Genomic DNA, 18,764 nt, shown 5'->3' with positions numbered 1-18,764 from the left:
TTTAAGATCATAGTGTGAAATGTCCAAATAAGATTAGAGAAGTTTTATTTGGACCCTTAAACCATAAGATGGAAATGTAAAGAAAATCAAGCTTGGTGATGATGCTACCTAAGCTAAACACTCTTCCATTGAACCATTCAATCTATGCCAAACCAAAGAGGGTTTCAACTCCAATGAAAATCTAAATACTTGGAATCCAATTGAAATCCCAAAACCTTGGTGAAAAATGAAACCCTAAATGGTTTCCCCAAACCCCAAATATTTGCCTCAAAACCCTAATTGTGACCTGTTGTAACTCACTGTTTAATCACTTGATTAAATCAATTACACATACTATTAACCATTCAAATTCATGTTATTACATCCTTATTTATTCTTTTATATTTGGATAAATTCATTGGATTTGGGCTTGTTAGAAACCCAAATTCCATTGAAACCCTAAATGATGTCTCATTTGGTTTACACCAATTAAGGCTGACGAAATTGCACACCAAGGCAATACTTGTGGAGGAAGTTTCTCCCTTTCCATGAGTGCCCTTTACCTTCTGAAGTTAACCCCAAATAGTGGTTGATGGAAAGGCCAAAAGCCACCTCACCACCACCCACAATTGGTTCTAAGAACCAAACAAATAGGGGCACTTACTCCTAATCGAATCCTCTCTTTCCCAAGTGGTTTCTTAGAAGTCTGGATTGTTTTAAAGTAATTTGACCAGAGGTATCTTTCGATTCCTCAGTTCTTGTTCCTTAAGATCTACAATTTGCACAGGCCACCATTCATATGATAGGTTTGGTTGGAGTTGAATACTACTTGGCTCCATTACAGCTGGTCGTCGTTCTCCAAAACTCTTATTCTGCATTTCTACTGTAAATCTAGTTGATAAGCTATGGGTTCAATCTGTTCTACGATTTCATAGGGTCTTACATATTGGAGACTTAGCTTTCCTCTTTTACCAAAAAGACTTAGCTTCCCTCTTTTACCAAAACTGACCACTCCCTTCATTGGCGACACCTTAACATACACCCAATCTCCTACACCAAGTTCCAAACGTCTCCTTTGGTTATCGGTGTCATTTGGATCGTGGCTAGGAAATTGTTACTATTAGCAAACTCTATCATAGGTAAGTGTCCTTCCCAATCACCACTTAATTCTAATAATTGGAGCATATCTTCCAATGTATGTATTGTTCGCTTGGTTTGTCCATTGGTTTGTGGGTGATACGCATTACTAAACCTCAAGCCGATGCCTAGCAACTTTTGTAGGCTCTATCAGAAATGCAAAGTGAACTACGTATCCCTGTATGACTCTATGAACTTGGGTACTCTATGCAGTCGTACTATTTCCTTAACATATATTCTAGAGAGTTTATCCATAGAATCAGTGTTGGCAATTGGCAAGAAGTGGGTGCTCTTTGTCAATCTGTCAACTACGACCCATATGGAATTCTTCCCTATTGATGTCCTTGGCAAACTTACCACAACATCCATGGATATATCTTCCCATTTTCATTCCAAGATTGGTAACAATGGTAAATCCCTCGTTGGCCTCTAATGTTTGGCCCTCACCAACTGGCAAACTGTACATTTAGCCACAAATTCTGCTACATCTCTCTTCATTCTTTCCCACCAGTAGTTTCCTTTCAAATCCCAATACATCTTTGTATTATCAGGATGTGAACAGTATAAGGGGTACAATAAGCTTCCTTCAATATTTTTACTTTTAATTTTAGTTCTGCAGGAATTGCCTTTCTTTCCTTATAACATAGCATTCCATCTGTACAAATACTAAAGTGTTGTGAGTTTTAGGATTCGAGGATCTTCTGTCGGAATCTACTGAGCTTCTCATTTTTCTAATGTCCTTCTAGGATCTCCACATCACTAAGTAGTATAATTTCTTGTACTGCTACCAACAAGACATCTCTTGGCGGATTTTGAATTAGCAAACTCCTCATGCTCGTTAATAAGGAAAGTGGGTTTGTTTGTGCTTTTCAACTAAGGGCATCTGTCACTATATTAGCCTTCTCAGGATAATACTTTATTTCACAATGATAATCACTAATCGTTTCGATCCATCTTCTCTGCCTCATGTTCAGGTTCTTATGACTAAAAAGATACTTGAGACATTTGTGATCAGTGAATACTTTGCCCTTCTCTCTATACAAGTAGTGTCTCCTAATTTTTAGTGCGAAAACTACTGCGGCGATCATAGGTAGGGTAGTTATGCTCGTGACACTTGAGTTGTCAAGAGGTATATGCGACAATCCTTCCTCCATTAATACACATCATAATCCCATCTTGGAGGAATCACTTAAACCACATAAGGTTTATGAGGTTCGGGTAATGCCAACACTGGCATCGTGGTCAATCTTTTCTTCAATTCTTGAAAACTTCTTTCACACTCCTCGCTCCAAAAATACTTGGCGTTTTTCTTAATTAACGTTGTAAGGGGTCCATTGAGTTTGGAGAATCCTTCGTTGAACCTTCGATAGTATCATGCTAGTCCAAGGAAACTACGTATCTCATAAGCATTAGTCAGTTTCTACCACTCTGTTATTGCTTCTATCTTTAGTAGGTTCTATTGCTACTCCCTTTCTAGATATAAGATGTCCTAGAAACTTCACTTCTCAGAGCTAGAACTCCCACTTACTGAGTTTGGCATAGAGTTGATGCTCTTACAGTATCTCCAGTATTAGCCTTTAATGCTCCTTATACTCCTCATCACTTCAAGAATATATCAAAATATCATTAATAAATACTACCACAAAATTGTCCAAATATTGCCTGAAAATCCATTTCATCAAATCCATAAATGCTGCCTGAGCATTTGTCAATTCAAATGGCATTACTAGGAACTCAAAGTGCCCATAACTAGTTCAGAAAGCAGGTTTAGGGATATCTTGTTCCTTGATCTTGAATTGGTGATATCCTGACCATAAACCTATCTTGGAAAATACTGAAACTCCTTGCAACTGGTCCAAAAGATCATTGATCCGCTGTAGGGGGTACTTACTCTTAATGTTTACTTTGTTTAACTCTTGATAGTCGATGCACTTTCTCATAGATTCATCCTTCTTCTTTACAAAAAAAAAATAAAAAATTGACGCACCCTAGAGGGACGAGCTAGGTTGGATAAATCCGTTATCCAAGTTAATCAAGAGTTGGGCTATTTGAGAATAAGAACAATTTTGGATACTTGAATTGGAAAAAGGGACGTATACTTTGGGTTTAGTAGAATTATTAGAAGATTCTAGTGCAATATTGATTTTGAGAAAAAGGAAAATTTTTGGAGCTTGATTGGTTTAGTAATTTTATTTGGGAGATTTTAGTGCTCTATTAATTTTGAGGTAACATGCCAAGAGGCTAATTGAAGAAGGACACATGCATATTGGAGGGTTGCCTCATTAATGAGTTAAGTAATTTGGATTAAATATTTGATGGAATTGGAGAAGGCCCAAAGAGTGGTTTACTAAGGGCCCAAACTGTAATAACTCGTTTCTTCTTTCTTCTTTAATTACGAGCTTCGATCTACGTGTCATATCTCGATAGTGTGTTTTAAAAGATATCAAGCGGATTTTAAAGCAAGTTTGATATTTTAAAACTTACGGATATTTTAAATATTTTGGAAATACTTAAGTGATATTTCCAGTGTTATTGGACTAAACTTGTTTTTAAATAACACATTATATTATTTTTGAAGTGTGAAAATTATTTAAATTAAAATATTTTAGTCATTTTAAAAAAATATTAATAGATTTAAATTTATGTTGAAAACTCTAAATTAATTTAATTCATTTTATTATCTTCGAGTGATTAACGAGACTTCATCATTTTAATGAATGATGAAGGAATATTATTTTATAAACTTTAGTTTATAAAATAATATTATATCTTCATTCTTCTCAGTGTTTTATGCATTTTCAAATCAGTATTTAAACTCACTGTTAAATTATTTTGAGGATCCCCGAAACAAAGGACATGGATTAAATACCAAAGCCCCTTTCTTTTTCCCCTCACTTTTATTTTTTTCTTCTCTCTCTCTCTCTCTCTCTCTCTCTCTCTCTCTCTCTCTCTCTCTCTCTCTCTCTCTCTCTCTCTCTCTCTCTCTCTCTCCCCAGCCTGACGCACGGTTTCTCTTCTCCACCGTGCTCTTCCTTCCTCCAGCCCATCTCCACCATCAGTCGTTCAACTCCATCTCCACCACCGGCAGCCTCCCTCCCTGTTGGCAAGTCCCTCCACGGCGGCCTCCTCCTCCTTCCACGACAACTTAGCTAAAATGGGTTTCAAGCCCATTCTTCCACCGTAATACCACCATATACGGCTAGCTTGGCCTTCGACCACCACCAACGGCATCCCCATTCCATGGGCTTCATTTCCATGATCTCCTTTCCCCTACCTCTCTCTCTCTCTCTCTCTCTCTCCGATGGGTCACATGCACACACACACAAGGTTTCTCCACTATGCACCGCCGTGCATGGCTACCCACGCCACTTACCACCACCACCATGATCCTCTCACCACCATGACCTTCCTTAGCTATTTTCATGTCCAACTGAGTTACCCACAGCTCTCACTTTGCCCCACTCTCTCATGCACAGTTTACACTACTCATTACCAATCCACCGCCGTGAGTCACCGTCCAGCCACCACCTCGCCACCATAGTTCCACCACACCTCCCTCAAGCTCCTCCACACCCAGCTAAGATCCTCTAGCTCTCCCTCTCCATTTCCTAGTTTAGCCATACATAGCCCGAAACACCTCCACGGACCACCGTGCCTCCTTCGTGTGCCACCTCGGCACCGCCATGTGGCCACCACTCTAAGCCCACGACCAAACTTTTCCCTGCTCAGATCCACACCTGTAGCCACCCCTAGTAGCCCAAACAACCACTGTACACAGTGTTAACCGCCACGTACGACTCCTCCGAAGCCTTGATCGTGATGAGTAGCAAGTGACGCACGGGTTATCTCATCGATGGTATAACCCTCTATCTCTCATTATTTCTTATATGTGTTAGTTAATAGGTTGTGGACTGTGCTGTTAGTATCGTGGAGTTCACTGCATGGTTGTGAAGTGAAGTATGGCTGTGTAACGAAGTGTTGGGCATAATCGTGTAGTGTTGTGGACTGTACTGTGAAGTATGGGTATTAGGTGTATGCCATAATTGTGATGCGGCATGGTATGTGAAAGGAGTACACATGGAGTATACTCCATGTAGTGCAACGACGCACCATGTGGCGTGTGTCGTAGTGTTGCATGGTGTAGTGTGAGTGGAAGAGAGTACACGTGGCGTGTGCTTTGTGTTGTGTAGCGATTCACCGTATGGCTTGTCGCGAAGAACGGAATGGTTGCATAGCCGAAGAGCATAGGATGTATTGTGTAGTGTTAAGAACTGTGTAATACTGTCCCGAAATAGCTGTGATGTAGCCTATAGTCCGAGGTGACGGGTGTCACCTTATGGTTGACTTATGGCTGAGAGTATGTGTAAAGTGGTGGAAAAGTGTAAGAGTAGTGCAATGGAAGCATGACGGGCGTCGTGCCATAACTCGGGATTTGTCTCGAGCTACTTGATGTGACAGAGGTGCATTTGTGGATGCAGTCCTCTTGTTATGTGTTGAGATGAACTTGTACAGGGCCGAGAAGTAGGAAGAGTCATATCGACCGGGTCTGAGCAAGTGGTATCGAAGTATGGTATTTGTTCATATAAGCAAGCTACTAATGGACTATGTTTAGTCTTAAGTGATGAAGGGATAAGGTAATGTGCCTCTGGTGAGACACGAGTGTCGGACGGATTTACCATATGTAATGGGTAATCTGTTCTTAGCATGGTTGCACGATGTTTAAGCCTCAGAGTTGGCTTAAAGTTATATGGCATGTGTTGAACCCAAGGTTTCAAGTTTTGTGTAATTATATATCTACACATGAATTTTGATGATAACAAATGAATTTAAAGAATAAAGAAGTCTCAAGCTCAAGTTGTCTACACAATGGAATCAAGCACATCAAGAAAACAAGTATGAGCAAGAAGGGAACAAGTTCACATTAAAGTTATAGAGTAATGTTGTAAATCTCTTCAAAATTTGAAATAAGGATTAATGGTCAAAATTAATATTTTATCATAAAGCATTAAAATACATTTTCCACATGTGCATGAATATTTTTTGAAAATTTTGATAGATGATTGATTGTCATCTTTTACATGTGCATGCCTTGATTAAAGGGTTGAACTTTGAAAATATTAAAAATGATTGATTGTCATCTTTCACATGTGCATGTTTTATTTGAATATTTTCAAAAGTGATTGATACTTTTTTTTAACTTATGCAAAAGGTAGATGATTTTGTTTGAAATATTTGAAAAGTAAAGTGTGCTCCTTTTGTCATATGCAAAAAGTAAAAGATTAGGTTTGAATTTTTTGAAAAGTAATGTGTGCTCCTTTTGTCATATGCAAAAAGTAAAAAATTAGCTTTGATTTGTTTGAAAAGAAAAGTGTGCTCCTTTTGTCATATGCCAAAAGTAAAAGATTAGCTTTGAAGTTTTTGAAAAATGAATGATGTTGTCTTTGATAATTGAAAAAGAAGAACCTTTTATTTGAATTTTTTTGAAAAAGTAAATGATGTTGTCTTTGACATGTGAATCTTTTTTAATTTGAATATGAAGTCTCATATGCCTATAAATAGATCATTTGAGAGCTTCACATTCACAACACCAAGAGCATATAACATTCATTCAAAACTTTCATTCTCTATTCTCTAAGCATTGAGCCTTAATCCTTGTTTATTTTGAGAGATATAGTTTGCGCTGTATTGTTCTTATTTTACTCATTGAGGAGTGTTTTCTGATAACCTACCCACTATCAGCTCTTGTATTAGAAAAAGGGTGTGTATAACCCTTGTGCGTGTAGAAAGTGTTCTACACGGGGAATAGTTGAATCACCACGTGTAAGGTGATTGCAAGTGTAGATGGTGTTTTACACGGATCTTTTGTAGCGGTGTTATTCAAAGGGTAATAGGTTTCTATCTCCACCTGAAGGAGGTTGAATAGTGAATTTGGGGATCCTCAAGGGGTAGCTTGAGGCGAGGACATAGGTAGTGGGGCCGAACCTCGTTAACATACTGAGTTTGCTTATCTCTTACCCTTACTCTTTATATTTATTAATGTTTCGTATTTTGTTTATATTTTATATTGTATATTTGATTTATAATTGTTATTTTTTTTAAATATAACTCAATCCACCCCCCTCTTGTGTTAGTCATCTGGGCAACAGCATGTATGGATGGGAATAAGGATTGAGTATGGGCTAGGATACCTGAAGGTAGTGATGAGTATATCGTCTAAGATTGGAACGCGTGACTCTATCGGTCAGAATCATGCATCGGGATGTGGAAATAGAAGAGTAAGACAAAAGTCTTAGTGTCCATCTTGACTCTATGTGTCTTAACCCTAAGACTCGGTCCATCTTGAATATTGGGCTCTTGTTAGACTTATCTCAAGTGGATTGCAACAATCCTTACACTACTTCCTTGCTCTTTTTAGCTCTCAATCTTGTGATTGCCCCATTTAGAATTTGCAATGAATCGTTAAGACTCAGTCCACCTTGGAACCCATCATTCCTCCTCTCCTCAAAATAATTCGACCTCGAATCTCCACCTGCATCAAAGGAAAAAAGATTGGTAACATTGAAAATAGCAAACACGTGATACTTACCTAGAAGATCCACTAGATATGAAGTATCATTAATTTTCTCAAGAATTTGAAAAGGTTTATCCAAGTTATTACTGCCATCAACAAGCAAAAGTATCAAAGTTAAAGGAGTAAGCAGATTAAAACTATAACCAATTTCAATTGGAAAATAAGAAATAATAGTATACATGATCCTATTATATGCAAACTCTATAAATGGTAAATAATCCTCCCAAGTTTTTAAATTCTTGTGAACAATAGTGCGTAAGAGCTGAGTTAAGGTCCTATTAACTACTTCAGACTGGCTGTCAGTCTGTGGATGGCAAGTAGTGGAAAATAAAAGCTTAGTACCAATTTTTCCCCCACAAAACCTTCCAAAAGTAGCTAAAAAATTTAACATCCCTATCAGAAACAGTACTCCTAGGCACACACCATAAAGTCGCACTATCTCCCTAAAATACAAGTCAACTATGTTTGTGGCATCATCAATTTTATGACATGGAATGAAATGTGCCATTTTGCTAAATCTATCCACAAACACTAAAATATAATCTCTACCCATTTTTGTCCTAGGCAATCCCAAAACAAAGTTCATAGATATGTCTATCCATGACTCACTAGGAACAGGTAAGGGTGTATACAACCCATGTGGCAAAATCTTAGATTTGGCTATTCTACATGTAATGCACTTGTCACAAATGTGATTGATGTGAACCTGTGGAATTAGAATCCCCTGAACCCACAATTAATTTGAAAACTCATCCAAGAAAGTCAAAATCAAGTCAATGGATGGAATATGATACTTCCACAAACGTTAATGAAACACATCTAAAGTCTTCCTTTCACTAAAATAACCGCTTCAATTATATGCGACCTTAATGAATGGGAAACAATACTCCCACCAATGGTCATGCAACGCGTTTAAAGTCTTATTTACACCAAAATGTCCCAACAAACTATATCCATGTACAAACATCTCACGCATAAGACTAGTAGGCTCACAAAGTTTATTCTCCTTAAACAAATACCAATCTAATCTATATCACTTACCAAGCGATACTTTCTCACATATTCCATACACACTAGCAAAGTCATCATCATTAGCATGCAATTTCTTATTATATTCAAATCTCAATAACTTTGTATCTAAAATGATGACAAGAACATACCTTCTTGCTAAAACATCAACCACAAAACTTTCCTTACCTTGTGTGTACTTGATTACAAGAGAAAAAACCTCAATACATTCCTCCTAGTTAGCATGCATTCTAGTCAACAACTTACATTTTTTCTTTCAAGTATGTCAAGGACTCATGTTCTTCAAAGAAAGGTCGAACAGGAATTATCGCACCTAACAAAAAATCAATTTGAGGCTCTATTTCTCTAATAGGTGGCAATTTACTAAACACACCGGTAGGAATCATGACCTCATATCCATGCAACAAAGAAACAATAACACTAGGCAAAGAGTCGTTAAATTCGTTAGTATAAAAACTCATCTTAGCGTAAAAACTCACTTCTCTCTTTATTTTTCTCTCACTTTCTTCACTCTTGCTTTTGCTTTTCACTCTCCATTTTCTTTTCACAAACTTTTTTTCTTGAGGTTTTAGTCTCACTCTCATTTCTTTTCTCTCTCATTTTTCTCTCACTCTCATTTTCGGTCTCACTATTTCTTTCTTCCTAAATCTCACTACCACTCTTTCTTTTTTGCTCAACCTTACTTGTACTCTCTTTTTTTTTTTTTTAATCTCAGTTTCTCTCTTTCTGTTTTGATCAACCTCACTTTCACTCTTTCTTTTTTGATCAATCTCACTTTCTCTCTTTCTTTTTTGATCAATCTCACTTTCTCTTTTTCTTTTTTGATCAACCTCACTTTCACTCTTTCTTTTTTGATTAAACTTACTTTTCAACTTCAATTGGTCCTCATGGACCTATGTTGAAGGTAAAGGAGCAAGTTTGATTATTTTTCCATCCTTTTCAAAACTGTACATGTTCCTGAACCCATCATGGATCACTCTCCGATCACACTGCCACGGTCCCCCCAACAAAATATGGCCAGCATAAGTACACACTACATCACAAAGCACCTCATCCTTGTACTTAGTAATTGAAAAAGAAACTAGCACTTGCTTATTTATCCTAACCTCCCCACAATCATTCAACCATTGCAATTTGTATGGTCTATAAAGTGTTTCAAGGTAGGTAAATTAAATTTTTCAACTAAAGTAGTGCTAGCCACATTAGTACAACTCACTCCATCAATGATCATACTGCACACCTTGTTGTTGATGTGGCATCTAGTATGAAAAATGTTCTCTCTCTGCTACTCTTTAGTATCCATCTTACTTTGTGTATCGAGAGCACGCTTGACAATAAGAGACTCACCATACTCCTCATTTTTATACTCATGTTCAATACTAGGCTCATGTCTCCTCCTATTTCTTCCACTTTGCATATTTCTAAACAATGCACCCCGTTGATTCATCCTATCCCCCCCACTTCCCCCAATACCAAATTTAACATTTCAAACTTTTGTTGCATGGACTGCAACACAAAGAATGAATTGTCTAGTAATGTGCAGCACAAAAAGAATGTTAGTGGTAAAAACCCCACACACTTCCTTACATGTTTACGCTCAAATAATGACACTTTACTTGTGTTTTACTCTTAATTGGTTTTTTTCCCAACAATTATCTCACACTTTGTTGCCTTTTAGCTCAAGAGTTTTTCCACTCAGGTTCTTTAAGAACTAATTGAATTCAATCAAGACAATACCAACTTATTTTAATAAACAAGTAATTAGGTCGAATGTAACAGCCAGCTAGAAATTCAATGGTGGAATTTCTTTAGACTTTAGGAATAAAAATGTGAAGGTTTTAGTCTGTTAACATAATCAGTGTTATCACTCACTATGGTGTCAAAAATGCGATTTTAATTATTTGAGATAGTTAGAAATATCAAAATACGTTATGGTCTGTGCCACTAGACTCATTTGATTATTTAGGATTTTATGGTTCAATAACTCATTTTTATAATTTCGGACGAAATGCCTATTCGAAATTGTGAAATTACTTTTAGGGGCACTTTAAGTTGAGTTTTGGTTAATGGTTTTCACTGTAAGTTAATATGAATATTTATGATTTTTCAGTACTAAGTTTATTATGCATTTTTTAAAGTAAATAGTAACATCGATAAGCGTACTAAGTGCAGTATTTTCAAAATCACAGTATGGAATGTCCAAATTAGATTAGAGAAGTTTTATTTGGACACTTGGTAAGATCTTAGCTACACATAGTGAATAGTATTAGACAGTTGGCACAAAAAGGAACCATTAGATGGATTTGTGAAGGAAATTAAGGTGTGAGATCATGCCACCTAAGCAAAACTTTTTTTCATCTGATCAACCAAATTGAGCCAGATCAAAGAGGGTTTCAACCCTAGTGAAACCCTAAATGGTTGGAATCCAATTAAAATCTCAAAAGCTTGGTTGAAACTAAAACCCTAAACAGTTTCCCCAAACCCTAAAGTTGGCCTCCAAACCCTTTTTTATCAAACTTCTAGTATTGTGTTTAATCATTTGATTAAATCACTTTCACATGGTATTAATTCATCAAATCATTGTTATGACATCATTATCCAACCTTTTAAATCTTGAAAATTTGATTGGATCAAGAAAAATTGAATTTGGGCTTGATAGTATCTCAAACCCTAACCAAACCCCCTTTAAACCCTAAATTGAAGCCCACTTGGTTGAGGCCCACCAAGGCCCACAAATTTGGCCACCTTGGCAAAGCTTCTTGAAGAATTTTCCTCTCCCATATTACAGACCATCCAATTCCCTTGGCTACACCCAATAGTGTCTTGATGTGATGGAGAAACCCACCTCATCAACCTCTATACCTCACAGCTTCTGTAGGCAGTCCTTTGCCCCTCACTATTCTCCACTTTATGTCACATAGCCACATCCAATCAAGGCTCATTCAAGCCTATATCTTCCCCCTCCATAATTCTAGAGTCATGCAAGACACACTTCTTTTTATTTAATCACTTCTTCAACCCGTTCTAAGAGAGAAGCCCAAAAGACCTATCTCGGGCAGATTTCTGGGTCCTTTTGCGTGGAGAGTTTTTACCCTTTGTAAGTATTTTCACATGATGAATCTTTCATAAAAGTTGTTTCTATTTGTGTAGATATATTATTCGTCTCAATCCATTGTGATTTGGTTGGTCAAAACTATTTTTAACCATGGAAAGGTTATTCTGGGCGTGAAACTGGAAATTATGTTATGTTTTGAAATTTTTGACCAAGCTAATGGACATATCATGGTTTGAAACTTTTATGGAGTGTTTTTAGCATGTGTTTAAGAAGAGTGTTCATTGAGGTTTTTTCACATGACTAAAGCTTTTGAGGATAGATGTTCTTAGATCTAAAAACTTGAAAACAGGAAGTGGAAAAACAGTTTTTATTTGGAGAAAGATTGAATATTTCGTGGTTTGAACTTACTCTAAAGGTTTTGATATTTTTATATGATGATCCCAAGTCTCTTATTTTCATGTTAGGATATTATTTTGAAGATATTTAATATTATTTTTAAAGATATGATTTTTCTATGCAGGAGGATTTCGGTTAGGCCTAAGATTTGATGTTTCTGGATTAGATTTAAGTTTTATTGATTTTTGGCCATGTGATTTTACGTTTGATAGTTGGATATTATTTAGGACACATTTTTAAACCATGTGATGCTTTTTTTTAAGATCTCACATTCTTAAGCCATTGATCAAGAGATTTATCAAAGCTAGTTGAGAAAAAACATTTTCTGTTTTTGGACTAAGTGTAAAACCAAAAACTCCAAGTGTTATTTTGTGATTTTGGTGACTTTAGTTTGATTATTTGAACCATAGTTGATCTTAGGATGATGTTATGAATATTTTAGAAGTAGGATTTGATTTTTTGGAATTCTTGGAGATGTTTTGATTTAGGCTCAAAGCTTGTGATTCAAGGGTTTGGATTTTTTTACAAAAAGATTGGTGTTTATTATTAGCTTTTTCTAAATAAATGCTTTAAGTATGGTTTTAAAATTATTATAGGAAGATCTTTGTTGCAAAATTTTGATTTAAGCATCAGTTTTGAAGTTGGAAGGAATTGCAACAAAAACTAAGAGAAATGGCCTATAGATGTTTCGGCCATAATGTGTTTTTCATAGTTGTGATTTGTTTTAAATTTTTCTAAATTGATATTTGAGTTTAGGACAAAATTTACATGAGGAACGTAAATTTTGAAAATTGTTGGAGTTAGGATGTGAAATATTCGAGCTAGGGGTAAAATGGTCATTTTTTCACATGTAGAGGGTAAAATGGTCCTTTTACTGTAAGTTAGCTTGTCTTCATATTTTCTAATTTTTAGTAATTAAATTTCTAATTTTTAGAATACCCTCTTACAGTTCCTCATGTTTCGTGCTTTATTTTCATAGAACACGATGATCGAGGTAAGTTAGCTTCTAACTTACTATCAGTTTACTGTGTATGTATGATGGATAAGAGAACTAAAATTTATGTATGTATGTTATCATATATGCCATGCCATGCCACTTCATTACATATTTATCTATTACGCATGATTTATTCTATCACAAATTCTTATCTGGTACATAATCTATTTTGTCACGTATTGCTATATGTTAGAAGTATGTCAGATTATGTTATGCCATCTATTACATGTATGCCATATCACGTAATATTCACTCTTACATGTTATGCCAAGTTATGAAATGTTTATGTCCCATGTATGTCCTCATGCAGTTAAGTTATTGTTCAGTTTATTGTGACTATACCATCATGGTGAACCCATGAGATAAGAATAAGCAATCATGGTGAACCCATGAGATAAGAATAAGCAATCATGGTAACCCCATGAGATAAGAATATACCATCATGGTAATTCCATGAGATAAGAATAAGCAATCATAGTGAACCCATGAGACAAGAATAAGCAATCATGGTAACTCCATGAGATAAGAATACACCATCATGGTAATCCCATGAGATATAAGAATAAGCAATCATGGTAACCCCATGAGATAAGAATAATCAATCATGGTAAATCTATGAGATAAGAATAAACAATCATGGTAACCCCATGAGATAAGAATACATCATCATGGTAATCCCATGAGATAAGAATAAGCAATCATGGTGAACTCATGAGATAAGAATAAGCAATCATGGTGAACCCATGAGACAAGAATAAGCAATCAAGGTAATCCCATGAGATAAGAATACACCATCATGGTAACCCCATGAGATAAAAATAAGCAATCATGGTGAACCCATGAGACAAGAATAAGCAATCATGGTAACCCAATGAGATAAGAATAAGCAATCATAGTGAACCCATGAGATAAGAATAAGCAATCATGGTAACCCCATGAGATAAGAATACACCATCATGGTAATCCTATGAGAAAACAATAAGCAATCATGGTGAACCCATGAGATAAAAATATACCATCATGGTAACCCCATAAGATAAGAATAAGCAATCATGGTAACTACATGAGATAAGAATACACCATCATGGTAACCCCATGAGATAAGAATAAGCAATCATGGTGAATCCATGAGATAAGAATAAGCAATCATGGTAAACCCATGAGATAAGAATACACCATCATGGTAACCCCATGAGATAAGAATAAGTAATCATAGTAAACCCATGAGATAAGAATAAGCAATCATGGTAACCCCATGAGATAAGAATACACCATCATGGTAACCCCATGAGATAAGAATAAACAATCATGGTGAACCCATGAGATAAGAATACACCATCATGGTTACCCCATGAGATAAGAATAAGCAATCATGGTGACCCCATGAGATAAGAATAAGTTTCAGATCAAGTCCATGTTAAGTCAAGTTTCAGATCAAGTTCATGTTATATTATGTTCATGTTCATGTTATATTTCAAGTTCACGTTCATGTCATGTTATGTTCACATATATGTTATTTTCAAGTTCACGTTCATGTTATGTTATGTTCATGTTTACATTATGTCTCAAGTTCACGTTTATGTCATGTTATGCTCAGGTTTATGTTAAGTTCAGGTTCATGTTTATGTTATGTATTTCACGTTCAGGTCATGTTTCACGTTACGTTATGGTCAAGTTTACGTTCATGTCATGTTCGCGTTAAGTTTCAAGTTCATGTTCCTTTCATGTTATGTTCATGTTTATGTTATGTTCAAATTCACGTTCATGTTATGTTATGTTCATGTTCACGTTATGTTTCAAGTTCAAGTTCATGTCATGTTATGTTCAGGTTCAGGTTCATGTTATGTTATATTCATGTTTACATTATGTCTCAAGTTCACGTTTATGTCATGTTATGCTCAGGTTTATGTTAAGTTCAAGTTCATATTTATATTATGTATGCTTACGTTCATATTATGATTCAAGTCCATGTTATGTTTCAAGTTCACGTTCATGTTATGTTACTAGTCCATACTATATTTTAAGTTTAAGTTCATGTTATGTCAAGTTCAGTTCACGTTTCAGTTCAGGTTATGTCAGTTATGTCATGCTATATGTCAATTTATGCTATGCTTACTTACGACTTTAATTATGCATTCATACTTTTACTGCCATGCATGCATTATTAACCTGTGTGAGAGTTTCTTGTTAACTTATGGAGATTTGTAATCAAATCTCACCATGCTAGTCCCAACTACCACTCCTCCCGAATGTTAGGCATTGTATCAGGATCAGAGTAGGGAGCGGACATTGGTAGATTGGAGGAGGTTGACTAGACGCCGCAGATACGACATGGAGCTTACAGCTTCCATAGTTAGTTTTTGGAAAGTATTCTGGCCTCGTTAGTCGAGTTACACGAGTTATTCGACGAACTTCCTCAATAGTGTATTTTGATAATGTAAATATGGAGTCTGGTCTCCCATGTTTTTGGGTTTACAGTCTTCTGAGACTCATACTGAAATCGTGGATATTTATTTTGTTAAGTATGTTTAGATTACGATTTAACTATTTGGGATATTATAAGTTTGGTACATAGTATTGCTCAAGGAAAAAAAATTATCCACTGTGAATATTGCATAATGCTAGATGCATGTTAGGAACAATGCATCTTATATATCATAAACGGGGGCAGATAACCTTATGTTGTATGTCCCGACGCTTCAGATGTCCGTCCGATCCCAAGCAGAAATCTGGGGGCGTCACATCGAAAAAACAAGAATAAGATAAAACACAGAAAGAATAAAATGACAAGAGAATCAAGGAAATTATACGAGGGAAAGAGTAATTACAAAACAAGATATCAATTATAATGATATATTTAGTGCCGTTGATGATAAGGCTCAATCATTTTTTTTTCTTTTTTTAATTTCTTTTTCTTTTTTTTTTCTCACCAATTTAATCACAAACAATTGTTTCAATTGTGAAAATTAAACAATTGAATTCAAAGGCACAAATTGTGAAAATCAATAGAATTCAATTGTGAAACTCAACAAATCTAAAACGGTACTCCAATCGTGACAAAACCCTAACAATAAAAATAAGAACCCTAAGATAGAGTAATTTCGGCAGCCTTAATCAAAGAACAAGGCAACCCTAATCAAAGAACAACACAACTCTAATCAAAGAAATTCGGAAACCCTAGCAAATGATTTTTTTTTTTTTTTTTGCAACCGTAGAACAATGACACCCTAGAAGTAAATTTAAAGATGCAAGAATTAAAAGATAGAATCAGACTTGATTGAAAACCTTGCTCTGAATACCAAATGATGTGAACCCGCAGGAATTAAAATCTCCTAAACCCACAATCGATTTGAAAATTCACCCCAAAAAAGCCAAAATCAAGTCGATGGATGAAAGAATCAAGACATGTTGAAGAACTCGTTTCAAGAACCTATATTATATTAAAACCTAAACCCCTTGAAGAACCTATCTCAAGAACCCAAATTATAAAGGAGGAATGCCACAAAGGTTGTGATTTACTTTTGATAACTATAAAAGTTCAATGAAGAACAAGAGGAGATAAAGTCAACTCATAATAAATAAAATTCATCAAATGTTACAAACTTTCATATATTTCAAAATGAGGTAATAAAGAGTGTTTAAACTAAAACCTCACAAAACCTAGGTAAAATAAAGCCCTATCTTCCAAAAATGTCCTTGAGTGAATAGTGCTACAGCTACCATAACTCAGCTACAGTAACCCTTTTGAAACTCTAGCTCAACAAAATAATAACTTTCCCAACATGCCCCCTTAAGTCATTTCATAATAAACCCAATTATTCTAAACTTATAAAATAAGTCTTTTAAATGAATTAAGCAAGTCCAAGGACTTCAATCACATAAACATAATAATAGGCCATAATTTATGTTGCACTCTTCCATTGCTTGGATCACATGATGAGAACTGAATCTCCTTCTCTCAAGCCCATCTTGAATATTGGGCTCTTGCTAGACTCAACCCAAGTAGATTGAAACAATCATTGCATTGCTTTCTTGCTCTTCTTAGCTCTCGATCTTGTGATTGCCTCATTTGGAACTTGTAAGGAATTTTTAAGACTCGGTCCACCTTGGAGCCCATCATGGGTTTTATAAAAATAAAAGAGCCCTAGCTTCCCCTTTGGATCACTTTCATTTCTTCCCCTCTACTCCCTCTCCTCTTTGTAGACTCTCTCTCTCTCTCTCTCTCTCTCTCTCTCTCTCTCTCTCTCTCTCTCTCTCTCTCTCTCTCCCCTGCATGTGCCAAAAAGTGAAACCCTAGCCTTCAAGTTTTTGCTGCCGTCTCTCTCACATTTTGGTAAGCTTTTCTTTTTCTCTCTCCCTTTGAGCATTTATAAACATGGTTTTCTTCTCTTTTATCTTTAACATGGGTCATTTTTCACTACTAATCTACCCAAATCTTGATTTTCTTCAGCCAAAGATCTAGGAAGAAGTAGGAGCAAAAGCTGGAGCTGAAGAAGCACATGAAAATGGACGTGTCTCTAGGTTTGGAGGGCATAACCATTTCCACTGTCTGTGTGTGGGCATGCCATTGCTTCCCTTTTTCGACCATGACCTCGTAGACCCTCTCCTCATTCTTGCATGGATCATCACCAGTTTCTCCTAACACTATAGCGTTAGAGGTACCTGTTTTTAATTTCTTCTTCTTTTTTTCTAAAAAATAAATTAAAAAGGTTGTTTTCCTTGTGTTTCTTAAGAGCCAAACAGAATGTCTTCTATCTAAATTTTTGAAAAGTATGACTTGTTATGGAACTTTCTCTCTCTCTTTTGGAACTGCTTTTTGGGTTTGTTCTTCTGCGTTCTTCACTTCTCTGGTGTACTATTTCATAGTTGGGTAATTGGGGCAAGAGTCTCTTTTTTGTACTTCTTTCATGTTGTTTGTTTCTCTAGTTAGAGAGGGATTTATTCAGGTACCTTCATCTACAATCCAGTTGCATTTAAAATTACTCTCTAGCTATAGCAAGATACATACTTTGTCCAAAACAATTGGAATTTTTATATATTTGGAACCTTGCAAGTGAAAATTTGAACATTTGTTCATGTTTAAGAGTTGGTCAAATAATAACCAAAAATTCTTTCTTGGCTAAATTTGAACATTAAGTTGAACTGATGAAAGTGCAAGTTGATCAAGTGTACGTGATTTAATTTTGTCTTAGACTAGTTAAAAATCCAATTGCTTAAGCTAGCGAGATGTAGCTGTGTATGTTTATGTGTTTGCTTCAATGCCATCTTAGAGAAGAGGATCTCTTTAGTCCTCAGCATGTGAGCCTTAGACATGATTAACTTTGGAGCTAAAGATACCATACCATCTAATTTTTAGGAGATAAAGATTTATGAGAACAATAAGTAGGTGAGTAAGTCTAAAAGCTTTTTTCTTTCTCAGTGATCTTTCCATGTTGTCATTCTGGCATAATATTATGCATTTGAGTGCTTTCACACTTAGGATGCTATTAAAAATTGTAGTCTCATTGTCAGGTTTCACTCATGAGAACCACCGCAGATGAAAACAAAATTTTTTCTGAATTTATGGCAAATAAACTCCACAAGTCATCCTCAAAAGCCTG

The sequence above is a fragment of the Carya illinoinensis genome, chromosome 8 (genome assembly GCF_018687715.1).
Source record: "Carya illinoinensis cultivar Pawnee chromosome 8, C.illinoinensisPawnee_v1, whole genome shotgun sequence".
Classification (NCBI taxonomy): Eukaryota; Viridiplantae; Streptophyta; class Magnoliopsida; order Fagales; family Juglandaceae; genus Carya; species Carya illinoinensis.
This window is presented reverse-complemented; position numbering follows the sequence as displayed.